We start from the raw sequence: 20468 nt of genomic DNA, 5'->3' as shown, positions 1-20468 counted from the left end.
CACATAACCTATTTTGACATAGAAAGCTGAATGAATTAACGTCTCTGTAATGCTACCCATTCTGCGCTAAGAGGATTTAAAACTGAGTATTTTCGGAATGTAATAGGCAGGAATGTGCCATATGCCCATCCAATAAATTCTGCTTGCATAAAGAAAAGCTACATCTATCAAGGCTCCAGAGTGGTGTACAGTGCACGGTAAAGAATGCCAGATGCTCAAAACTTTCGGACCCTTCCACTATCGCATATCTAATAGACTTAGCTGTTTTGGGACGCTAAGCCTCATCATTAAAGCTGATCAGCCAATTCTTATGAGGTAACAAACAAGCTAAACAGGTTCTGTTAGCACAGTTCTTCGCATTGATTCTAGTTTTATGTGTGTGTGTGTGTGTTAGGAAAACAACTGTTGTTTTTATTTTACAGGTAATAATTCTTATTTCTTAGGCTCAATGAAATAAACCACTGAACATTTTAACCTACAAGGATACTTTTATTGGATAATCTTTTTGGACAAAAGAAGAAAATGAAAGCATTTTTTCTGATCTTACTGGCCGGGGTTTATGCTTCCCATGGTGTCGTGCCGTATGATAAATATCGCGATGAGTCGCTGCACTACCAGGATGGTAAGGGTTTTGTATGTTCATGTGCTTTACTTGTACGCATTGTTGTAGGTTTGTTTACAGTTGTATGTTACAAAATCAGTTAGATTCGCTAAAATGCAAAGGTAAATTTTATTAGAAAATTCCTCTGTTTAGGACAGGAGTACACTTAAACATCGTAACCTAGTGTGCATTATTCCCCGCAACATTGGTCCCCTTCATAATGCAGCATAATGTACTTTGATAGCTTACCAAAAGTATGTAGAAACAACTCTTGAATAGAAAAGATAAGTGCTGATTTTCTTCAAAGTTAGCTCTGTCCCACAAACATATTATGCCAAATAGCAGCCGTCTTGTGTATTCTGTCGCAAATTACTACATATTTAAAATTATGTTTAAATAACTACACTATCCGAAAATGTCACGAAAGGTTCTTTCCAGTTGAAACACTGTCATCACTTTTGTTGTCCCAATACCTAGTAGCTGCGGGCTTCCCATGGATGTGTTTTGTTCTTATCGCAATATTTTGTCAGTATTTATTATATAATAATTAACGAGGGACTCAGTTTAAACTCCTTTAACGCCGTCGGAAGTCTTCGGATTGTCGCATGTTTGCTTACTTCCCAGTTCAATGAATTGCATTGTGACTAGCGTTATAACGAGGCATACTACTCTATTCAAAAGGATTAAGTTTGTAACTGCGGAGCATTTGTGAGGTTACGTGCTTCATCAATTGTTATCCAGAGTACAACATGCGACATCCACCACGAGTGCTCTTTTTGCAGTGAATTCCTGCTACTTCTCCTAACCAAAATCTGGCGCAGATACCGCAAGTTCATCTGTAAGAAAGACAAAATTTTATGTCATCATATAGCACATCCCCAAGAATACCCGAATCTTTCGTGAAAGGAGTTTCATTTATTGCGATGGCATTCGAATCGGCGCCTTCAGGAAACCCCGGTTATGTTACGCGTTAGAAAGTTTTCTCATTATTTTGCGACTACATGCAGTCTCCTGACGTCAACAGCCCGCAAGTCAAACATGTATTCTCGTCGCGTCATCAACCTCGGCACCAGCTGAACAGTATCGTAACCGATTTTGGCAGTTGGGCAGAGAGGGGTCTGTGAGTGTGTTCATTAACCACAAATGACAGATGCATAAATGCTGCTTCTAGACATCTTAAATTGTGTCTAATCGCCCAAAGTTACTCCCCGCCTGCGCAAATTGATGAGGCAGTCGAAACATTTCTTCTGAAAAAAGGCTGATGGCAGGATACAAAGCATTCAAAAATACCGTTTGTCGTGATTCTGCAGCTCAGGAGATGTTTTTATTGTGGTGTTTGAGTTAAAGTTATAAAGCTGCGATAACAACTCACATAATGAACAAAAACGTGCAGAAACTAATATTTGCCGGCTTCGTACGCTTGTTTGTGGCCATTATGCCCCGGTGTGAAATCATTCACACTAATGCAGTCACCTATGTTCCTGAGAAATGAACAGGTTAGATAGGTTACTAAAGCTTGAATATTGAGGAGAAGTATTGCTCAAACCCAAGAAGATTTACGCAAGAGAATTGGCAGGTGCCTTCTTAATATAGTCATGCGACGCGTTTAAGCTTACTAAAAAAAAAAATAGACCATTAATAACGCGGTCGAAATTAATAATAAGATGTGTTCCGGGTAATATGTTGAACCATTAATTCAGTAACAAATTTTGAGGAAGTATCCTTTGTTCTGAAAGTAGAGCTTATACATTCCAGAGAAACTTCTTTGCACAAAATTGAATTCTACGAAAAGAAGGTACGACTTATGCGCTCTTATTTTACACTGGCTCATTTGCTAAGCTATGCACGGTAGCAGTCTCTGTAATTCGTTGGAAACGCTTACATATATACAATATGTATCTTTTTTAATGCCACTGCAATACGTTATTTTAAAAAATTTCCACTCCGTGTTGCAAGAATGGTGCACACGTCAAAACATGCAGTATGTCATCGATAGCTCATCCTTTACTAAAGATTTGCTTTTTTCAAGGGATGTGGAGGATATTGGTAAACGCATGCTATTATAAATACATGCAGCGGTGGTGTAGCGGTAGAACATCCGCCTCGCATGCAAGAGGACCGAAGTTCAAATCCCGATGCCGCGCAATTCTCCACCGGATGAAAAAAAAAAAATCCGCGTGTCGATGGAATTGCATAAACAGGTTTGGGGTACGACCTGATGCCGGTGAACACCTCCGGCAACGCACTCCCTCACCAGAACAGGAGTTGGCCACCCTGGTGCAGTAATTAGCCGCAACCTCCTATGATAAGCTCCATAAAACCCCGGCCCTCAGTCACCAGCGGCTGCGGAACAACTGACCACGGCGGCGGTCAGACCTGTGACGCAGCAGGCCGGGGGTGCTAAGAAAGCCTGGCTCCGCTGGACAGGCCGCCATTGGAAACTGACCCTGGCAACGTTTAATGCCAGAACCATAGCTAGTGAAGCTAGCTTAGCAGTGCTGTTAGAGGAACTAGAGGGCATGAAATGGGATGTCATAGGGCTTAGTGACGTTAGGAGGCCGAATGAGGCATATACTGTACTGAAGGATGGGCATGTACTGTGTTATCGAGGCTTACCAGAGAGGCGACAACTAGGAGTAGGATTCCTTGTCAATAAGTATATAGCGGGCAATATAGATGAATTCTATAGTATTAATGAGATGGCTGCAAGCATCGTAATTAGGCCTAATAAGCGGTATAAACTGAAGGTTGTACAGGCCTATGCACCTACATCTAGTTATGATGACCAGGCAGTTGAAAGCTTCTATGAAGGTGTAGAATCGGCAATGCGAAAAGTAAAGACGCAGTATACTGTACTAATGGGCGATTTCAATGCCAAGGTAGGGAAAAAACAGGCAGGAGACAAGGCAGTAGGTGACTATGGCATTGGTTCTAGGAATAGCAGGGGGGAGTTACTAGTTGAGTTTGCAGAGCGCAATAACTTACGAATCATGAATACCTTCTTCAGCAAACGGAAGAACCGGAAATGGACATGGAAAAGTCCTAATGGGGAGACTAAAAATGAAATCGACTTCATAATGTGTTCAACCCCCGCCATTATGCAAGATGTAGAGGTAATCGGAAAAGTGCGATGCAGTGACCGCAGGATGGTGAGGTCCCGAATTAGCCTAAATCTGAAGAAGGAACGCAACAGATTAGTAAGAAAGAAACCCATCAACGAATTAGCGGTGAGGGGGAGGGCAGAAGAGTTCAGGATCTCGCTACTGAATAGGTTTTCAGCTCTAACTGAGGATGGCGACATTACCCTAGAGGCAAGGAACAATAATTTCAGAGATACCATTACTGACTGCGCGGTAGAAGTAGGCGGTAGGATAGTTAGAGAGGACACCGGCAAGCTGTTTAATTAGACGAAAGATTTGATTAAGAAACGCCAGAGTATGAAAGCTTTCGATCCAACAGACCAGATCGAATTGGCCGAGATATCAAAGCTAATCAATAAGCGCAAGGTGGCCGATATAAGGAAGTATAACATGGAGAAAATTGAGCATGCTGTAAAGAACGGGCGAAGCCTTAAAGCGGTAAAGAAGAAATTGGGCATAGGCAAAAACCAGATGTATGCGATAAAGGACAAGGCTGGCAACGTCATCACTAATATGGAAAAGTTAGTCACAGTAGCCGAGGAGTTCTATAGAGATCTCTACAGTAGCAAAAGTAGTCAGGACCGTAATGAGATTGGCGGTAGGGAAAAACAGTCAGACGTTCCACCAGTGACGAAGGACGAGGTCAAGAAAGCACTAGAAACTATGAAAAGGAGGAAATCAGCTGGAGAGGATCAGATAACTACAGATTTGCTGAAGGACGGGGGGATATCGTGCTAGAAAAACTGGCCACCCTGTATACGCAGTGCCTGGTGTCATCGATGGTACCGGAACCATGGAAGAATGCAAACATTATCCTCATTCACAAGAAAGGGGACTCTAAGGACCTTAAAAATTACAGACCAATCAGCTTACTGTCTGTTACGTATAAGGTATTTACTAAGGTAATTGCTAATAGAATCAGGACAACCTTAGACTGCAATAAAGCAAAGGATCAAGCAGGGTTTCGGGAACAGTACTCTACTATAGATCATATCCATACCATCAATCAGGTGACAGAAAAATGCTCGGAATATAACCAGCCCTTATACGTAGCATTCATTGATTACGAAAAATCATTTGACTCAGTTGAAACCTCGGCGGTGATGCAGGCATTGCGAAATCAAGGGGTAGACGAGGCGTACGTGAAAGTGCTGGAAGATTATATAGTGGCTGCACAGCAACCATAGTTCTGCATAAAGAAAGTAACAAAATTCACATAAAGAAAGGTGTTAGGCAAGGAGACACAATCTCCCCAGTACTATTCACAGCTTGTTTAGAGGAAGTATTCAGAGACTTGGAATGGGAGCAGTTAGGGATAAGGATAGATGGAGAATACCTCAGTAATCTGCGATTTGCTGATGACATTTCCTTGCTAAGCAACTCGGGGGATGAACTGCAAATAATGATTGATGATCTAGACAGGTAAAGTAGAAAGGTAGGCTTGAAAATCAATATGCAGAAGACTAAGGTAATGTTCAACAGCCTCGGGAAGGAACAGCAGTTTACATTAGGTAGGGAAATACTAGAAGTAGTACGCGAATATGTCTACTTAGGACAGGTAGTAACCGCAGATTCGGATCACGAAAAGGAAATAAGAAGAAGAATACGATTGGGATGGAGCGCATTTGGCAAGCACTCGCAGATTATGACTAGCAGCTTACCGGTATCGCTCAAGAGGAAAGTATACAACAGTTGCATCTTGCCTGTACTCACCTATGGGGCTGAAACGTGGAGGCTAACCAAGAGAGTTATACTTAAGTTGAGGACAACCCAGAGGGCTATGGAACGAAAAATGGTAGGGGTAACATTAAGAGATAGAAAGCGTGCAGAGTGGGTCAGAGAAATAACTCAAGTTACCGACATTCTAGTAGAAATTAAGAAGAAGAAATGGACATGGGCAGGACATGTAGTGCGAAGAGAGGATAACCGATGGCCGCTGAGGGTAACAAACTGGATTCCAAGGGAAGGAAAGCGTAGCAGGGGGCGGCAGAAAGTTAGGTGGGTGAATGAGATTAAGAAGTTCGCAGGGGTCAAGGGGATGCAGCTAGCACAGAACCGGGTTAAGTGGAGAAATATGGGAGAGGCCTTCGCCCTGCAGTGGGTATAATCAGGCTGATGATGATGATTATAAATAGAAGAGCCGCGTTTTTGTCTCTGCAGAGGTTCCTCTGTGCACATGAAGCGCCTTACGTACATCAAAATACAATCCGAATAAATAGTCATGAAATGAATTGAAAATGTACCACTTTGCCTGCTGTAGTTCTGCATGAAATAGTGTGAAATACGAATTCATCAAAGCTTGAGAAACAGATAGTCTTTTTTACTGATGCTGTAGCCCCATTGTACTGCCTTAGCTGTATTACTATTATAGCGAACGCAAAAGAGTAGTCGATATGTTTCGAACGATTTGTGAAGTTTTGATAATTTTTTGGTGATATTGGCAATATATAATCGGGTTTATAGAGAAGATGTCAGTGATCTAGTGGAGGACGTGAAGAAGTATTAAGATAAAAGCCGAGCTTCATACATGACTTAGTCGTGTGGCGTCAAGTTCGCATGCCAGTATTCGGCATGGCTGATTAAAATATGCTCCGCACTAGTTTTGCTCCCAAGGCAAAAGGACTATAAAGCTCACTTTTTCATACTTTCCATTTGTATTTGCGAAACAAACGTACAAACACAACTGGATCCACAGCTGTTTGTGCTAGTGAAGAGTTCATACACAGAATGGTAACAACAGACACAAGAACTGGCGAGAAAATGCTGCATCCGCGACAGCAGATCTGCATGATGTGTAAATATTTGGAAGAGAGACAGCGCCAAACTTAAGTTGATGTCCATGCGCAACTCTTGACGTAAAATATATTCATTGCCGTATTTCCGAGTGTCACCCGTTAATAATTAAGGGGGTATTATTAACGATGCGCCCTTAACGGTGCGCACACTCCCAGACACCCTTAGAGTGAGTGGGGGTAGCTGTTCCGGTCGCGAAGGAGATGCCCTCGACCTGCGTGGCAAGCTCAGCCGGAATTCAGCTACCTTGTAGTGACAGAAGGGGGTGGTCGTTTGGTGCCCAGCGGTCGCCGGTTCAAACCAGAGTAAGGATCGGAGTCAGAAGTAACAAACAAAACACAATTTATGCACAGCAAGAGACGATACAAAGGAATACACAAGACCACCTGAAATACAACAGACGAGAGGTTCACAGAATACAAACGCTAAGCATGCAATTACACAGGTATCCAATAACATAGAGGCTTTACAATAGATGAAACACGAGAGAGTACATAAACAAACACCAAATTGTTCACCGGGCACTGTTGCAGTCCGACGCCTCAAGAGTCACGATGTGGCCGCCATACGAGACGAGCGCCGCTCCCTTGAAAGTCCGTGGGCTTGCCAGCAGCGGGTGATCCCCGGGAGTCCAGCCGAACACGTCGCAAAGCACTGGCGAACTGACTGACTGACTGACTGGCTCAACAAGCGGCGCTGTCGCTTTAAATAGGGCGCGCCGCGTCTGTTTGTTAACACGCGTCAAAGCTAGCGCACACACACACATAGCTTCGCTGGTTGTAGCTCCCTCTTCTCCTCCCGTCGAGCCGCGCGTCGTCATTGGCCAGGTCCCATAGAACCTTCTCGAAAGGCCTGGCACATTCCAGGCCGATGAACCACCGTCCTCCCCGGGCAATGGGGAAGAGGGTCACGGCAACGCGTACAAAGCTACGCGCTCTCCCGCGCGGGGAAGGGGGCTTTTCTCTCCATGCCTTCCACGCGACGCCGCGCGGGCCTCGCGCCGTGCCGACTTGATGAATATGTGCGCCGATTTCGTGACACTGCCCCTCCCTTAAAGAATATTGTCCCACAATATTCACAACAACCACGAACATCGCGCGCACATGCATGCGCTCACAAATATATGGGGCAAATGACCATATCACACACATTGCACAAATTTCACAAAACTGTAATAACGCCTTACGAAATTCACACATCAATGCCATGAAATTCACAAACATAGCAACATACTGTTGTTGGATACATGCCAAGGATCAGTAACATAGAAACACACAAATATTCAAATGTGCAGCACCCAAACCTAAGCCATGTTTTCGCCTATATTTCCACACTCGGGATGCACCTTCTTGGAACGTATCGGTTCCTCTCCAACTTTCAGATACGCCAGTTTTCTTTCTTACGAAGCACTGGTACTTCTTTCTCACGCGTGTCCTGCTTTTCTTCCTCATTCGCGTTTTGATCTTCCTTATATTGTCTGTTTGCCGATCAGAAGTAGTTTGGCCATTGTACCTGAGGCCCCCAACAGTACGCTCGCGGAGAGAAATGCTGCCTGCAGGCCTATTATTATTCTGTGCCGGCCGCCCAGTTTCTTCTCTGTCTGAGCTGTTCTCCTTGCGCTTCAAGCCCTTCAGTAACTTCTTCCTTTTCTTTCTTCTTGATTTTTCCCGCTCCATTTCACCTGACTTGGCAGGTTTGAAGTTGTTTCTTTTCATTTTCACTTTTATTCGCACCTTTGGCCGAGAAACGTTTGATCCGGTTTTACCCTCATAATCAGAACATTGCTGTCTGAAAGGAGCGTCTTTTTGAGAACTTTGTTCTCCCTCAATCCTTTTCATTTTCTTTCTTTTCTTTGCGATCTTAAGTCGTACCTTCTCAAAGCAGGACTCATTTTCAACTAGGGACTCATTATCCTCACTTTTGGTTACCTCCTGTTCCTTAAAATGTTTCTTGAAACTTTTCATTGCAGTGCAGTCTTCGCTTTCTTCCATTTCTGAATCCTCAAGGTTAGGATCTGCACTGCCACCTTCATCCCAGCTTTCGTGCTCACTGCAATTTGAAGTCTCCTCATCCCGGTCACTCATGCACTCAGCCATGGTGTCATTTAATGAGGAGCTACAATCCTGCCCTTCTTCATCTTCAGGCTTTGAAAACACCGAGGTTTCTGGCTCGACATCTGCCGTTGCAGCTTCTCTGCAACCTGTCGTCTCGGAGGGCACAATCTCTTTTTTCTGAGAATTCTGAACTTCAGTTCGGTCATCTGAAGTTTCTGTTGCAGGAACACGCTGGTCCACAACCTCATTCTGGCTGCTGGAGCCAGTTTCTACAGTACCGCTTGGTTCGCTGTACTTTCTAATATAAGGAAAGGTAACCTCCGGAGGCTCGGTAATACCTTTCAAACGCCGAACTTCAGCCAGCTTTTTGAGAAGGATCTCTCCCTCTTTTAAGAATTCTTTTTCCTTTTCTGCCTGCTTCCTCAGCCATTCTTTTTCTCTTTCGGCTCTCTTCCTGAGCCATTCTTTTTCTCTTTCTTCTTCTTGTCTCTTTGCCTCTGCTTGTTTCCTCTGCCATTCTCTCTCTCTTTCTGCTCGTTTCTTGAGCCATTCTTTCTCTCGTTCTTCTCTTTGCCTCTCTCTTTCTTTCTCAGCCTCTTCTCTTTCCTTCTTAGCTTGTTCTAGAACCTCTCTTTCTTTTCGGTCCACCCATTCTCGCAGTTCAGCTCCTTTAAGACCTTTCTCTAGGCCCAACGCAATAATCTCCTTGAGATTCATCTTCAATCTGAACTGCCTAATGCTAACATATAGCACTCTCAATGGACCCTCACAACCGCTTCAGCGCGGTACCTCTCGCTATCGCTCTGCTGTTACGCCGTTACGACCTCTTCGTAAACTCTTCCAACTCGTTCTCCGTCCTCTGAGCTTGAATGCACCAAACGTCCTGTCGCGGACGCCAGATTAATTGTCACCCGTTAATAATTAAGGGGGTATTATTAACGATGCGCCCTTAACGGTGCGCACACTCCCAGACACCCTTAGAGTGAGTGGGGGTAGCTGTTCCGGTCGCGAAGGAGATGCCCTCGACCTGCGTGGCAAGCTCAGCCGGAATTCAGCTACCTTGTAGTGACAGAAGGGGGTGGTCGTTTGGTGCCCAGCGGTCGCCGGTTCAAACCAGAGTAAGGATCGGAGTCAGAAGTAACAAACAAAACACAATTTATGCACAGCAAGAGACGATACAAAGGAATACACAAGACCACCTGAAATACAACAGACGAGAGGTTCACAGAATACAAACGCTAAGCATGCAATTACACAGGTATCCAATAACATAGAGGCTTTACAATAGATGAAACACGAGAGAGTACATAAACAAACACCAAATTGTTCACCGGGCACTGTTGCAGTCCGACGCCTCAAGAGTCACGATGTGGCCGCCATACGAGACGAGCGCCGCTCCCTTGAAAGTCCGTGGGCTTGCCAGCAGCGGGTGATCCCCGGGAGTCCAGCCGAACACGTCGCAAAGCACTGGCGAACTGACTGACTGACTGACTGGCTCAACAAGCGGCGCTGTCGCTTTAAATAGGGCGCGCCGCGTCTGTTTGTTAACACGCGCCAAAGCTAGCGCACACACACACATAGCTTCGCTGGTTGTAGCTCCCTCTTCTCCTCCCGTCGAGCCGCGCGTCGTCATTGGCCAGGTCCCATAGAACCTTCTCGAAAGGCCTGGCACATTCCAGGCCGATGAACCACCGTCCTCCCCGGGCAATGGGGAAGAGGGTCACGGCAACGCGTACAAAGCTACGCGCTCTCCCGCGCGGGGAAGGGGGCTTTTCTCTCCATGCCTTCCACGCGACGCCGCGCGGGCCTCGCGCCGTGCCGACTTGATGAATATGTGCGCCGATTTCGTGACACCGAGCAATCAAGAAAAGTATGATTGAGAAATGCCAAACATTATTTCAGATATATTCAACAGAAACTTATTCTATATTTGGCAGGATTTGATTTTAATAATAAGACCAAAACTACAACGTCAGTGTATATATGTTTCCTGCTAAAAGTCAAGAATATATATAGTTATGCAGCTCAGAGTAATAACGATGAAAATTGATGCCAGTGTTTGCTCTAAAGCAATCGTTCACCAGACATATTTACGCTCCTGCATTTGGAAATATCGCAATTAATACATACTTCTCAGAAATATTCACATAATTTTGAAAGCGCGTCTAAAAATAATTTAGATGTGTCGTTTATAAGCAGTGAGTGAACCTGTCGTTTACTCGCTGCCACCTTATGTATAATTATGATTCGGCGGTGTTCATAAAGTCAGAATCGGAAATCAGTATGACTGACAAACACATAATAAAATTTACCGCGCTGCCAATGGGCGAAATTGCATAAACTTTTGCTTAGTATATTTTTTATTTCTTAGAATAATTCGCCGCAAATAAAACGCATTTCTTGCATTACTTCTTTCATCGAAGGCCACTGCTGGTTCAGAGGACACAGTTTCAAATTAGGAGTACCAAAAGCTATGGAAAATCCCTGTGAAAGGTGGAACTGCACTAAAGGTTTCTATAATTTGCCAGTGCTTGAAGTCGAAGGGTAAGCTTCATCAAAAGTGCCATTTATTGCAAAATGGGCTCACATTACTCCTTTGAACTGTCTCCTTTTATTATATGTGGTTTTCAATTTGGGATGCCTGTGAAGCTGTGAAAGCTGTAATTACTCATGTCTATTTTTACACCAAGCTTGCCTTTTTTTTTTTACCACAAGCATCAAGGCTGTCGAATTCAACGCTCAAGCGAAGGCGAAGTTTTATGAAATCGTGTGTTACAGTCTGAAATAGGTTATCAATTGACAGCTCCTTATGATGTGTTTTTATTCAATTCCCATTGAAAACAATTGCCCTTGCTTCAGTGTGTGAACTGTGCGAGTGCGATAAATTTTTAAATTTAATGAATGCTGCACTGCGCTACATGAGCTTTCGTCTTAAACCCAGCAGGCTTTTTCAAAATTTCCAAGCAAGAAAATCTTTTTACCTATGTAATTTTTTCATACCTCCGTCATTAACTCTTGATTAATTGCTTTACCGAAGCTTACTAAGCTTAGTCTTTAATAATAAATGCTATTAAAGTGTATTTGCCGCAGTCGCGTTTTCTGTACTCATTTGAGAGCCGTTTTACAAAGATTTCAGAAATTATAAACCAGAAAGCAATGAACATAAAATCGGCTTAACTTCAAAATTTCTGCATGTCCCGCAAACACATAGTGATTTTTACTTAAAAACATGGGGGGCGTGGTTCACCTTTAAAAATCATAATGTTGCTCTCACAAAATCTAGTATTTAGTTTTCTAAGCACTGCAAATTTCCCTATGAGCAAACAATATCGAAGAAATTGCAGTGCAAGACCTGCTGCCCAAGAAATGGACGCTTTCAAAGTGGCGAAGGCAGAACAGCTACTCCTACGTTGATATAAACAATGATCGGGAGATCATTTCGGAACCACACAGGCAATCGTTTCTGCTAAACTTTGCAATAGCTCAGCAAACTTCCAATATACTTTTAAACATCTGAATAGAAATCAATTTAGAAGTCGCCTTTTTAGGCGATCACAGTTCATTCATAATCCCATTACCCCTCACTACCTAAAGATTTCTGGCGCAGAAAACAGTATTTGCGCTTCACTTTCATCAAAATTCGTTTTCCCGTTAATTTGCGAGCAACTGTACTGCCAGGACATAATCAACGCTTTTTCTAAGTCCTTGTGATGTCCAAAACCCTCTTCAGGTCAAAATAATTTATTTCTCATGGGTGCCTATATATATCGCTGTTTTATTTGGCACAAAACCTCTTTCCTTAAACCATATTTTTGATTGCTGATAACACTCCGTAAACAGAAGCTGAATGAGTTGAAGTCTAATGAGGGCGGGTTGTTTTTGATCACAAAATACGCCGACATCACACTAAGTAATTTAGACATCTTATAATTTCAGGCATGCAGTCTCCCTTATCACTCAAAGAAATGTTGTGCTAGTATCGCAGCTAATATGCACTGTTAAGTACAAGAGTAATATTGTTTATGCTTTGAAAGTATTGTTTTAAAATATTTGCTTAAAGGCTCCTAAACCTGGTTTGTCTGCCTGTGTCTGCCTGTCAGCATGGAAACCATTTTGTGTTCAACATTCACTACATGACTGACCGATTGATGATATTGTCGCAGAAGCCAGTAAAACTTGGTGGGAGGGTTTACTTTCACCTATGCGAAAGCATCGCGAAAAGAAGGTACGGAGTTAACTGCCGGGCTAGCACCGAGAGCGAAGAAGACGAGCGCGTGCCAGTCTCCCGAGCTCGCCACATGGCGACGCCAGAAAGATAACATTGCGGCATTGCCCCTCCCTGTGGAAAAGGCATCGGCCCGATGCTGAGTGGCGAGGTCGAGCACAACCATAGTCGGTGAGGATGCCGCGTTCCCATAAAGCTGTTACAGGAGGCAAAAAAAGACACATTTAGCTTGACTTAGCGGGAATAGAAGGGCTTCATCGTGGTGACATGTACAAACTCTGATTGTGCTTGCCGTCGGGTTGAGTGAACAGTTCCTTGGGCGATCAGTTCATAGGTGAAGCCGCTTGAGTTTGCGCAGTAATTCGTACGGGCAGAAGTAGCGGCGCACAAGCTCCTCAGAGTGACCCCGCTGGCTAACAGGTGTCCACACCCAAACCTGATCGCCAGAGTTGTAAATTGCCTCCCTGTGACGAAGGTTATAACGTTGAGTATATTCACCTTGCTGTGTCTAGACTCTAAATCTCGCCAGCTGGCGAGCGGCCTCGGCATGCTGCACGAACTGGTCTGCACCGGTAGTCGCTGGGTGGGCAACATCTGGCAGTAGCATTGCGTCCAGCATGGTGACAGCTTCGCGACCGTACTCCAAAACGAAACGGTCTGAAGCGGGTCGTTTCCTGGACTTCGGTGTTATAGGCAAGTGTTGCATACGGTAGTATCTGGTCCCAGGCCTCACGGTCTTCGTCGACGTACATAGAAAGCATATCGGCGATGGTCTTATTGAGTCACTTAATAAGACATTCGTCTGAGGATGGTAAACTGTCGCTCTGCTATGACAAGTGCCACTCAGCCGCATCACTTCATGGGTTATAGCTGAAGTAAATGCCGTGCCTCTGTCAGTTAAAACGATAGCAGGGACAACGAGACGAAGGACTAGATTAAAGATAAAAAAGTTCGCAATATTACTACACATGCGTTGGGAAGAGCTTTCGCCTCACATTAGCGGGAAAGATAATTAGTGGGGACTTAATGTACCGGTTGCTCAAAGATGGCGTAGGAAATGGCCCAAGCAAGTCTATACTGACTTGATGAAAAGGTACTCGCGGAGAAGCAAAAGGCTGCAGCACGCTGGCCGGCTTGATTAGCGGCAAGCTTGGACCAGTAGTACTTTTGCGAGAAAAATCGAGATGTCCGGCAGAAAGCTCGTCGTGGAATGCCTGCAAAACGTCGGTACGGAGCGGCGTTGGGATCACCAGCAGATACTGAATGTCTGTGGAAGTGTAGTTTTTCTTGTAGAGGATGCCGTCACGCAAGCAGAATGACGACAGGCCACGCGTGAAAAGGCGAGGCGGCGATTAGGCGGTTCCCTCGAGGTAGTCGATGAGGGGCCGCGGTTTGGTGGCGTTTCGCTGCTGTTGAGCGAGATCTCGCGTCGTCAGAGCGCCGAGAAAAACGGAGCCATCTGTTTCAGTTGGAGAACACGGGATAGGGTCTCAGGATAGACAATGTGTTTCGTGCCGGACTTGTACAAAATAGAAACGTCGAAATCCTGTAACCGGAGACTACAGTGGGCTAACCGGCCTGAAGGATTGTTAAGGTTCTCTAACCAACAGAGTGAGTGGTGGTCGATAAACACTCTAAATTACCTACCATACAAATACGGCCGAAATTTTGTTACCGCTGAGACAACTGCAAGGCACTCCTTTCCTGCAGTAGAATAATTCGCTTCGGAAAGAGACAGGGTGCGGCTGGCGTAAGCAATCACCCGCTCAATGCCATCTTGCCACTGAACGAGAACTGCACCGAGGCCAACGTTACTGGCGTCGGTATGCAATTCTGTGTCGGCCTCCTCGTCGAGGTGGCCAAGTACGGGCGTTGTTTGGAGGCGCTTGCGAAGCTCCTTGAAGGCCCTTTGCTGCTCGCCGGCCGAGATGAAAGGCTGGTCCTTTGTTAGGCGAGTCAATGGTTCCGCTATTCGGGAGAAGTCGTGCACAAATCTCCAGCAATATGAACAGAGGCCCGAACACCGACGTGTGGAACTTTTATCAGGGGGGTCGGGAAACAGCTACGGCAGCCGTCTTCTCTGGATCAGGGCTAAATCCCTCAGCGCTCAGGACATGACCCAGAAACTTGAGCTGTTGGAATGCAAATTAGCATTTTCCTGGTTTTAGTCAGAGCCCGGAAACGCAGATGGCATTTAGCCCGGCTTTCAATTGTATGAAGTGCTCCTTGTAGGTCGCAGAGAAAATGACAACGTCGACAAGGTAGATCAGGCACGTCTGCCTTTTCAGGCCGGCTAGAACAGTGTCCATGAATCTTTGAAAGGTTGCTGGAGGGGAGCACAAACCGAAAGGAAGCACCTTAAATTCGTGCAGGCCGTGAGGAGTAATGGATGCGGTCTTCTCTCGTTCACGATCATCCACTTCGATCTGCCAGTACCCACTGCGTAGATCGAGCGATGGAAATTATCGAGCGTGGCAGTGTAAATCGAACGAGTCGCCAATTCGAGGCAATAGGTAGGCGTCCTTTTTCGCTTTTCCTTGAGCCTCCTAAAGCCGACACACAATCAGAGTGTTCCGTCCTTTTTAGCGACCAGCACAACTGGTGAGGCCCATGGCTTGTGGACGGCTGGATCACATCATTGCGGAGCATTTCACCAACATGCGCCCGACTAGCCTCTCATTCATTCGCCGATACTCGGTAGGGGTGATGGTGGATAGGGCGCTCGGTGGGATCAACTATAATTCGTTGTTTGGCTATTGACGTCTTTTTCACTTTGGATGGGACGGCAAAGTAGTCATGGTAAGTGCCCACAATTGTGTTGAGGCAGCGTTTCTGGGTAAGAGACAAATCAGGATTCACGTCAGTTTGAACAGTATGCCCAGTGGTCTCGGGAGGGTTCTCGTTGGCCAGCAAAAGGGTGCAGTAGGCGGAGGGCGCACTGACTGCGTCAAAATAAGCGATGGCTGTACCTTGCGGTAAATGGCGGTATTCGGCGGTAAAGTTCGGCGCTAAAAAGCAGTTCAGTACGTTAATTACTCAGGGTAAAAACTACCCGAGTGACGCAGACATATAGGCTCAACAATACATTCACGTTCGTTTCCACGAGGCCTTGAAGGGCGGAAAGATTTTCGCACTGCACTGCAACAAACAAGCTGGTGCGTGGAGGTAGAGGGACATGTGTCATCGCACACGCGGAAAACTGGCCTGCCTATGTAGTAGTCGCTATGGTGTGTGCGGTCGTCGGAAATTGCGCGGTGAGCGGAAAAAGTGACCATTAAGGTACGGAGGTCGATGATGGCGCCGTTCTCGCTAAGAAAATTAATACCGCTGTCACACGGCCATTTCAAAGGCCCTCGAACCGACTTTCTGTCGAATCGAAGGCCTTCGAAAGCTGCCACACGGGAGTTTTCAACGGCAATTGAGTCGATAGTCTATCGAGTCAACGGAACAGCTCAGAACTCTTTCGAGATCTGGAAGGCCTTCGAGCATCGCGCAAGGTTGCTAGCGTTGACCCGAGGAGCGTCACGCACACACGTGCACAGCGCGTTTACGATACCAAAGCGTGAACAAGCGTTATTATTTTATATCTTAAATTTACGCGGTAAAATATTATTACCCGTAATAATTTTAAGATAGCATCGCTCTTTTTTCAGGCGTATTATTTATGTAATTTCTACTACTTGGCATGCGCCGCCGAGAAAAAAAAAGCACAAGGAAAAGCACAGTCGTACGAACGCCAACGCGTTAAAAAAAAAAGTTCTCCTTGAATAACAACTAAACACCTGCAGTTACTAAAAAAAGGTAACAGTTATATTTTATTTTGCCTTTATAGAGAGATTTTAGTTATTTAAGCAAAACCGAAAGCAACGATAGTGGCGCCATAAAATTTTGGCGCCAAACACCAGAACTATTTCGATAGCCGTCGAGTTTTGCCATGTAGCAGCGGCAAAACTCCTTCGAGTTCGATCGCGATTGAAAATCTCGAGGGCTATCAACTCAATCGCCTTTGAAAATGACCGTGTGACTGGGGTATAAGGCCGATAATCAGGTCCTTGGAGTACTTTGTTAGCACAACGAAGCAACACGAGAAAGTAACATGGCGAATCTCGACGCGAGCGGCGCACACTTCTAGAGGCGTTACCACGAGCCCTCCGGCTGTCCATATCGGGACTCCGTGCCAAGAAGTCAAGACTTTTCGCAGGATAGTAGAAAGGCCATGACTCATAACGCGAAATTCAGCGCCGGTATCTAAAAGGGTAGTCATGTGGTGGTTATCAACAGCGATCCGTATCTCGGCGGATGGTAGCTCACCATTGACAAAGTGCGGCGTGTCAGGGATCGTCGGGCTGACGGGTCGTTCATTCAGTCAAATTGCGGCGTCGAAGGTAAGCTTCTGTGATCATCGGGAGGTCGTCGGGCTCATTGTTAATGCGGAGATCGATTGGGGGCGTCGGAGGAAAGCTTCTGCTATTGTCGAAAATGGTTGGACTGTTGGTCGGAGCTAATGGTCGAAGATCGGTCTGTGTGATCGAATCGGTAAGCGGAGGATGTTGGTAGTAGTGTTCATCGACGGCGGCCCTACCCCCTAGGGTCGCCGTCTTCAGTTTTCTCGGCGCGGACTTGGTGACGGCCTGAAGGAAGAATGGTCGTTCAAGGAAACCTGTCCCGGGGATGGTGACCTGGAATGGCGTCGCTGGAGGGACGCAGGTAGGATGTTGTCGCTGAGGTACTGGTCAATATTCCGAGGTCGTTCGCCACAGCGCGACCGAGAGGCGTGCGGTGAAAATCCACGTAAGCCCATCCGACGGTACGGGCAGTGGAGCAGTACGTGACCGGCTTCACTGCAGTGAAAGACCAAAGGTTGATTTTCCGGCGTGCGCCACGCGTGTGATTATGAACGGGTGGTCGAGTGTCAAGCAGACCAGTCGAAACTGAATATTGGGGTGCAGGACGAGCAGGAGCAGGGTTGTAGGGTGCTGATGGTTCTGGCGCAGGGGTACGCAACACGTCATGATGTACGACGCAGGTGGCAGCGGTGATAGTACTGATGGCACTGCTTGGCGGAGCTCTGCGCGCACAACATCCGGGATACCCCCAACACGCGGGTGTTGCTCGAGAGAGGGCAGTTTTTGCAGCACTTCGGATGAGTTTGTTGCGATGGAGCCCCACAGCAAGATGACCAGCGTGGTAGGCTTCTCATTCTGAAGAGCCCGTGCCGTGCCTGCGCTCCGAGTGCGCACTGTATACCTTTGTTTTCCTCTAACACTAATCTCAGCGCCTCCGCTTTATAGCGTCGACGGGCACTATAGGGCCCCCTGCCTAGACGGAACGGCGAAATGTACGCGCCGACGGGGCAGGCATGGGGGTGCCACGGCGGCAAGCAGATCTGCAGATAAGCCGGGAACATCTGAAGGGAGCTCCTAGGTAGGTGTCTCGAGATACGCAGGTTTGAGGTGATCTAGAGAGACGACCTCTTCACGACCAGCCAGCAGGATTGCCGCTGACTTTGTCGTCCTGCTGTGGACGTGGTACGGGCCGTCGTATGAGGGGGTAAGATGCGCTTTTACAGAGTCTCGTCTGAGAAACGCATGCGTCGAGGAAGCAAGGTCTGGATGCACAAAGACTTGATGGGCAGATGAGCGAGGAGGCACATTGCGCAGATGCTGAAGACAGTCTTGTAGGCGAGGAAGTAATTGTAGGGGCTCGCAGGAGGGAGCCGAAGGTACGAACAAGTCTCCGGGAAGCCGCAGGGATGTACGGAAGACGAGTTCGGCCGCCGAGTAGCCAAGGTCACGACGCAGGGTGGCAGGTAGGCCTCGGAGCACCACAGGAAGGTGGTCGACTCAGTGCTCGCGATCCAGGCGCGCAGTGAGGGCAGCCTTGAGCTGGCGATGGAGCCGCTCGACCATGCCGTTGGCACAGGGCTGGTATGATGTGGTGCGGCAGTGTTTAGTGCCGAGTAGCCGTGTGAATGAAAGGGCATATTCGAACTGGCGGCCGCGATCCGTGGTAACAATGCCGGGGCAGCCGAAGCGGGAATCGCACGCTGAAACGAAAGCTCTGGCAACTGTTTGCACAGTAATGTCCGGAATTGGCACGGCTTTGGGCCAACGGGTGAAGTGGTCAACCATCGTCAGAATATATTTATAGCCCTGAGAGGGGGGAAGCGGTCCAACCAGGTCAAGATGAATATGGTCAAAGCGCGATCCAGGGGGTAGGAAATACTGAGGGCGAGTCTTGGTATGGCGTGTCATTTTGGCGGACTGGCAAACAAGGCACGGGCCCACTGGCGAACGTCGGCGTTACTGTTCGGTGAGGCACTGCGTGGCTTGAATGCTAGGATGGCAGATGTCGTGAAGGGAATGAAAAATGGCACTACGACAGGCCTCCGGGATGAACGGTCGCGGTAGAGCCGATGATATGTCGCACCAGAGCGATCCGAGTACAATCGGATGAGGCACAAGCTGCAGACGGAGGGCTCGGGGGTGGGCACGCAGGGCTTGCAGTTCAGTGTCTTCAAGCTGCGCCCGGGCCAGAGATTGCCAGTCCACAGCAGGTGAGGACACTCCGATGGTGGTAATGCGTGAAAGTGCGTCAGCTGCCTCGTTGTCGGTGCCTTTAATATGTCGAATATCGGTTGTGAACTCCGACATGTAGACCAGCTGACGAAGTTCACGGGCGTCGTACTTTGAAGAGTTCGTACGGAACACATACACCAGAGGCTTACGGTCCGCGAGAACTCAAAATGGCTGGCCCTCCAAGAAGTGGCGATAGTGCTGGTTGGTGGAGTAGATGGCAAGCAGCTTTCGGCCATATACGCTGTAGTGAATCTCGGCAGGCTGGAGCTTCCGAGAAAACGAACCCAGTGGGTGCCACTCGGAGTCGATCTGCTGCTGGAGAACCGCACCAATGGCCACGCTAGAAGCATCCACCATGATGTGAGTGAGCGCGGAAGTCCTAGGGTGGTTGAGGACGATTGCATCGGCGAGGGCTTGTTTTGCAGCTGTGAAAGCGGCCTGAGCTGCGGGAGACCAGGAAATTGTGAAGGATGAGGACTTGGTGGTGTCGAGAAGGTCAGTCAGGGTGTGAAGAAGCTCGGCGCAGTGCGGAATAAAGCGCCGTGAAAAACTCACTAGGCCCAGGAACTCACGAAGCTTGCGTAGGGTAGTGGTTGCTAGAAAGTCCTTAACAGCCTGGACATGAAAAGGCGCCGAGATGTGGTGGCCCAAGAACTCGAGCTCAGAGGAGCCGCAAACACATTTCTGGGCATTGACGACTGAGCCAAACTCTTGGAGGCGTTGAAAGAGTTCCCGGAGATGACGCTCGTAATCCTGAGGAGAACGACTCGCGACGAGGATGTCGATGTAGGCAAATACCGCCGGGAGCCCAAATGTCACTTCAGCAATGAATCTGGAAAGTTCGAGCTGCGTTGCGTAGCCCAAATGGCATGCGCACATACTCAAATAGTCCGAAGGGTGTAGTGATGGCCGTCTTCGGAATATCGGCCGGCTCAACAGGAATTTGGTGGTACGCCTTGAAAAGGTCCACTTTACTCAAGATCTTGCAACCTTCCAGATGTCCAGTGAAGTCTTGGATGTATGGAAGGGGATAGCGGTCTTGGCCCGTGTGAGCGTTGAGAGCCCGGTAGTCGCCGC

At 47.1% G+C, this 20468-nt stretch overlaps 1 long non-coding RNA gene across 1 annotated transcript in view; it reads left to right on the top strand.

Annotated features, from left to right (window-relative positions):
• The first annotated feature begins 455 nt into the window (after positions 1-455).
• Positions 456-20468, top strand: part of LOC146170851 (uncharacterized) — a 40218-nt gene continuing 20205 nt past the window's right edge. Inside the window, exons 1-2 of the long non-coding RNA XR_014703095.1 lie at positions 456-622; positions 11012-11132. This is a non-coding gene — a long non-coding RNA (uncharacterized LOC146170851). The remainder of the gene's footprint in view (positions 623-11011; positions 11133-20468) is intronic.

Source organism: Amblyomma maculatum, unplaced genomic scaffold, assembly GCF_055883805.1.
Source record: "Amblyomma maculatum isolate TAMU_Amacu unplaced genomic scaffold, ASM5588380v1 scaffold_35, whole genome shotgun sequence".
In the NCBI taxonomy this organism is placed as follows: domain Eukaryota; kingdom Metazoa; phylum Arthropoda; class Arachnida; order Ixodida; family Ixodidae; genus Amblyomma; species Amblyomma maculatum.
The sequence above is the reverse complement of the archived record's forward strand: the minus strand, read 5'-3'. Positions and strand labels throughout refer to the sequence as shown.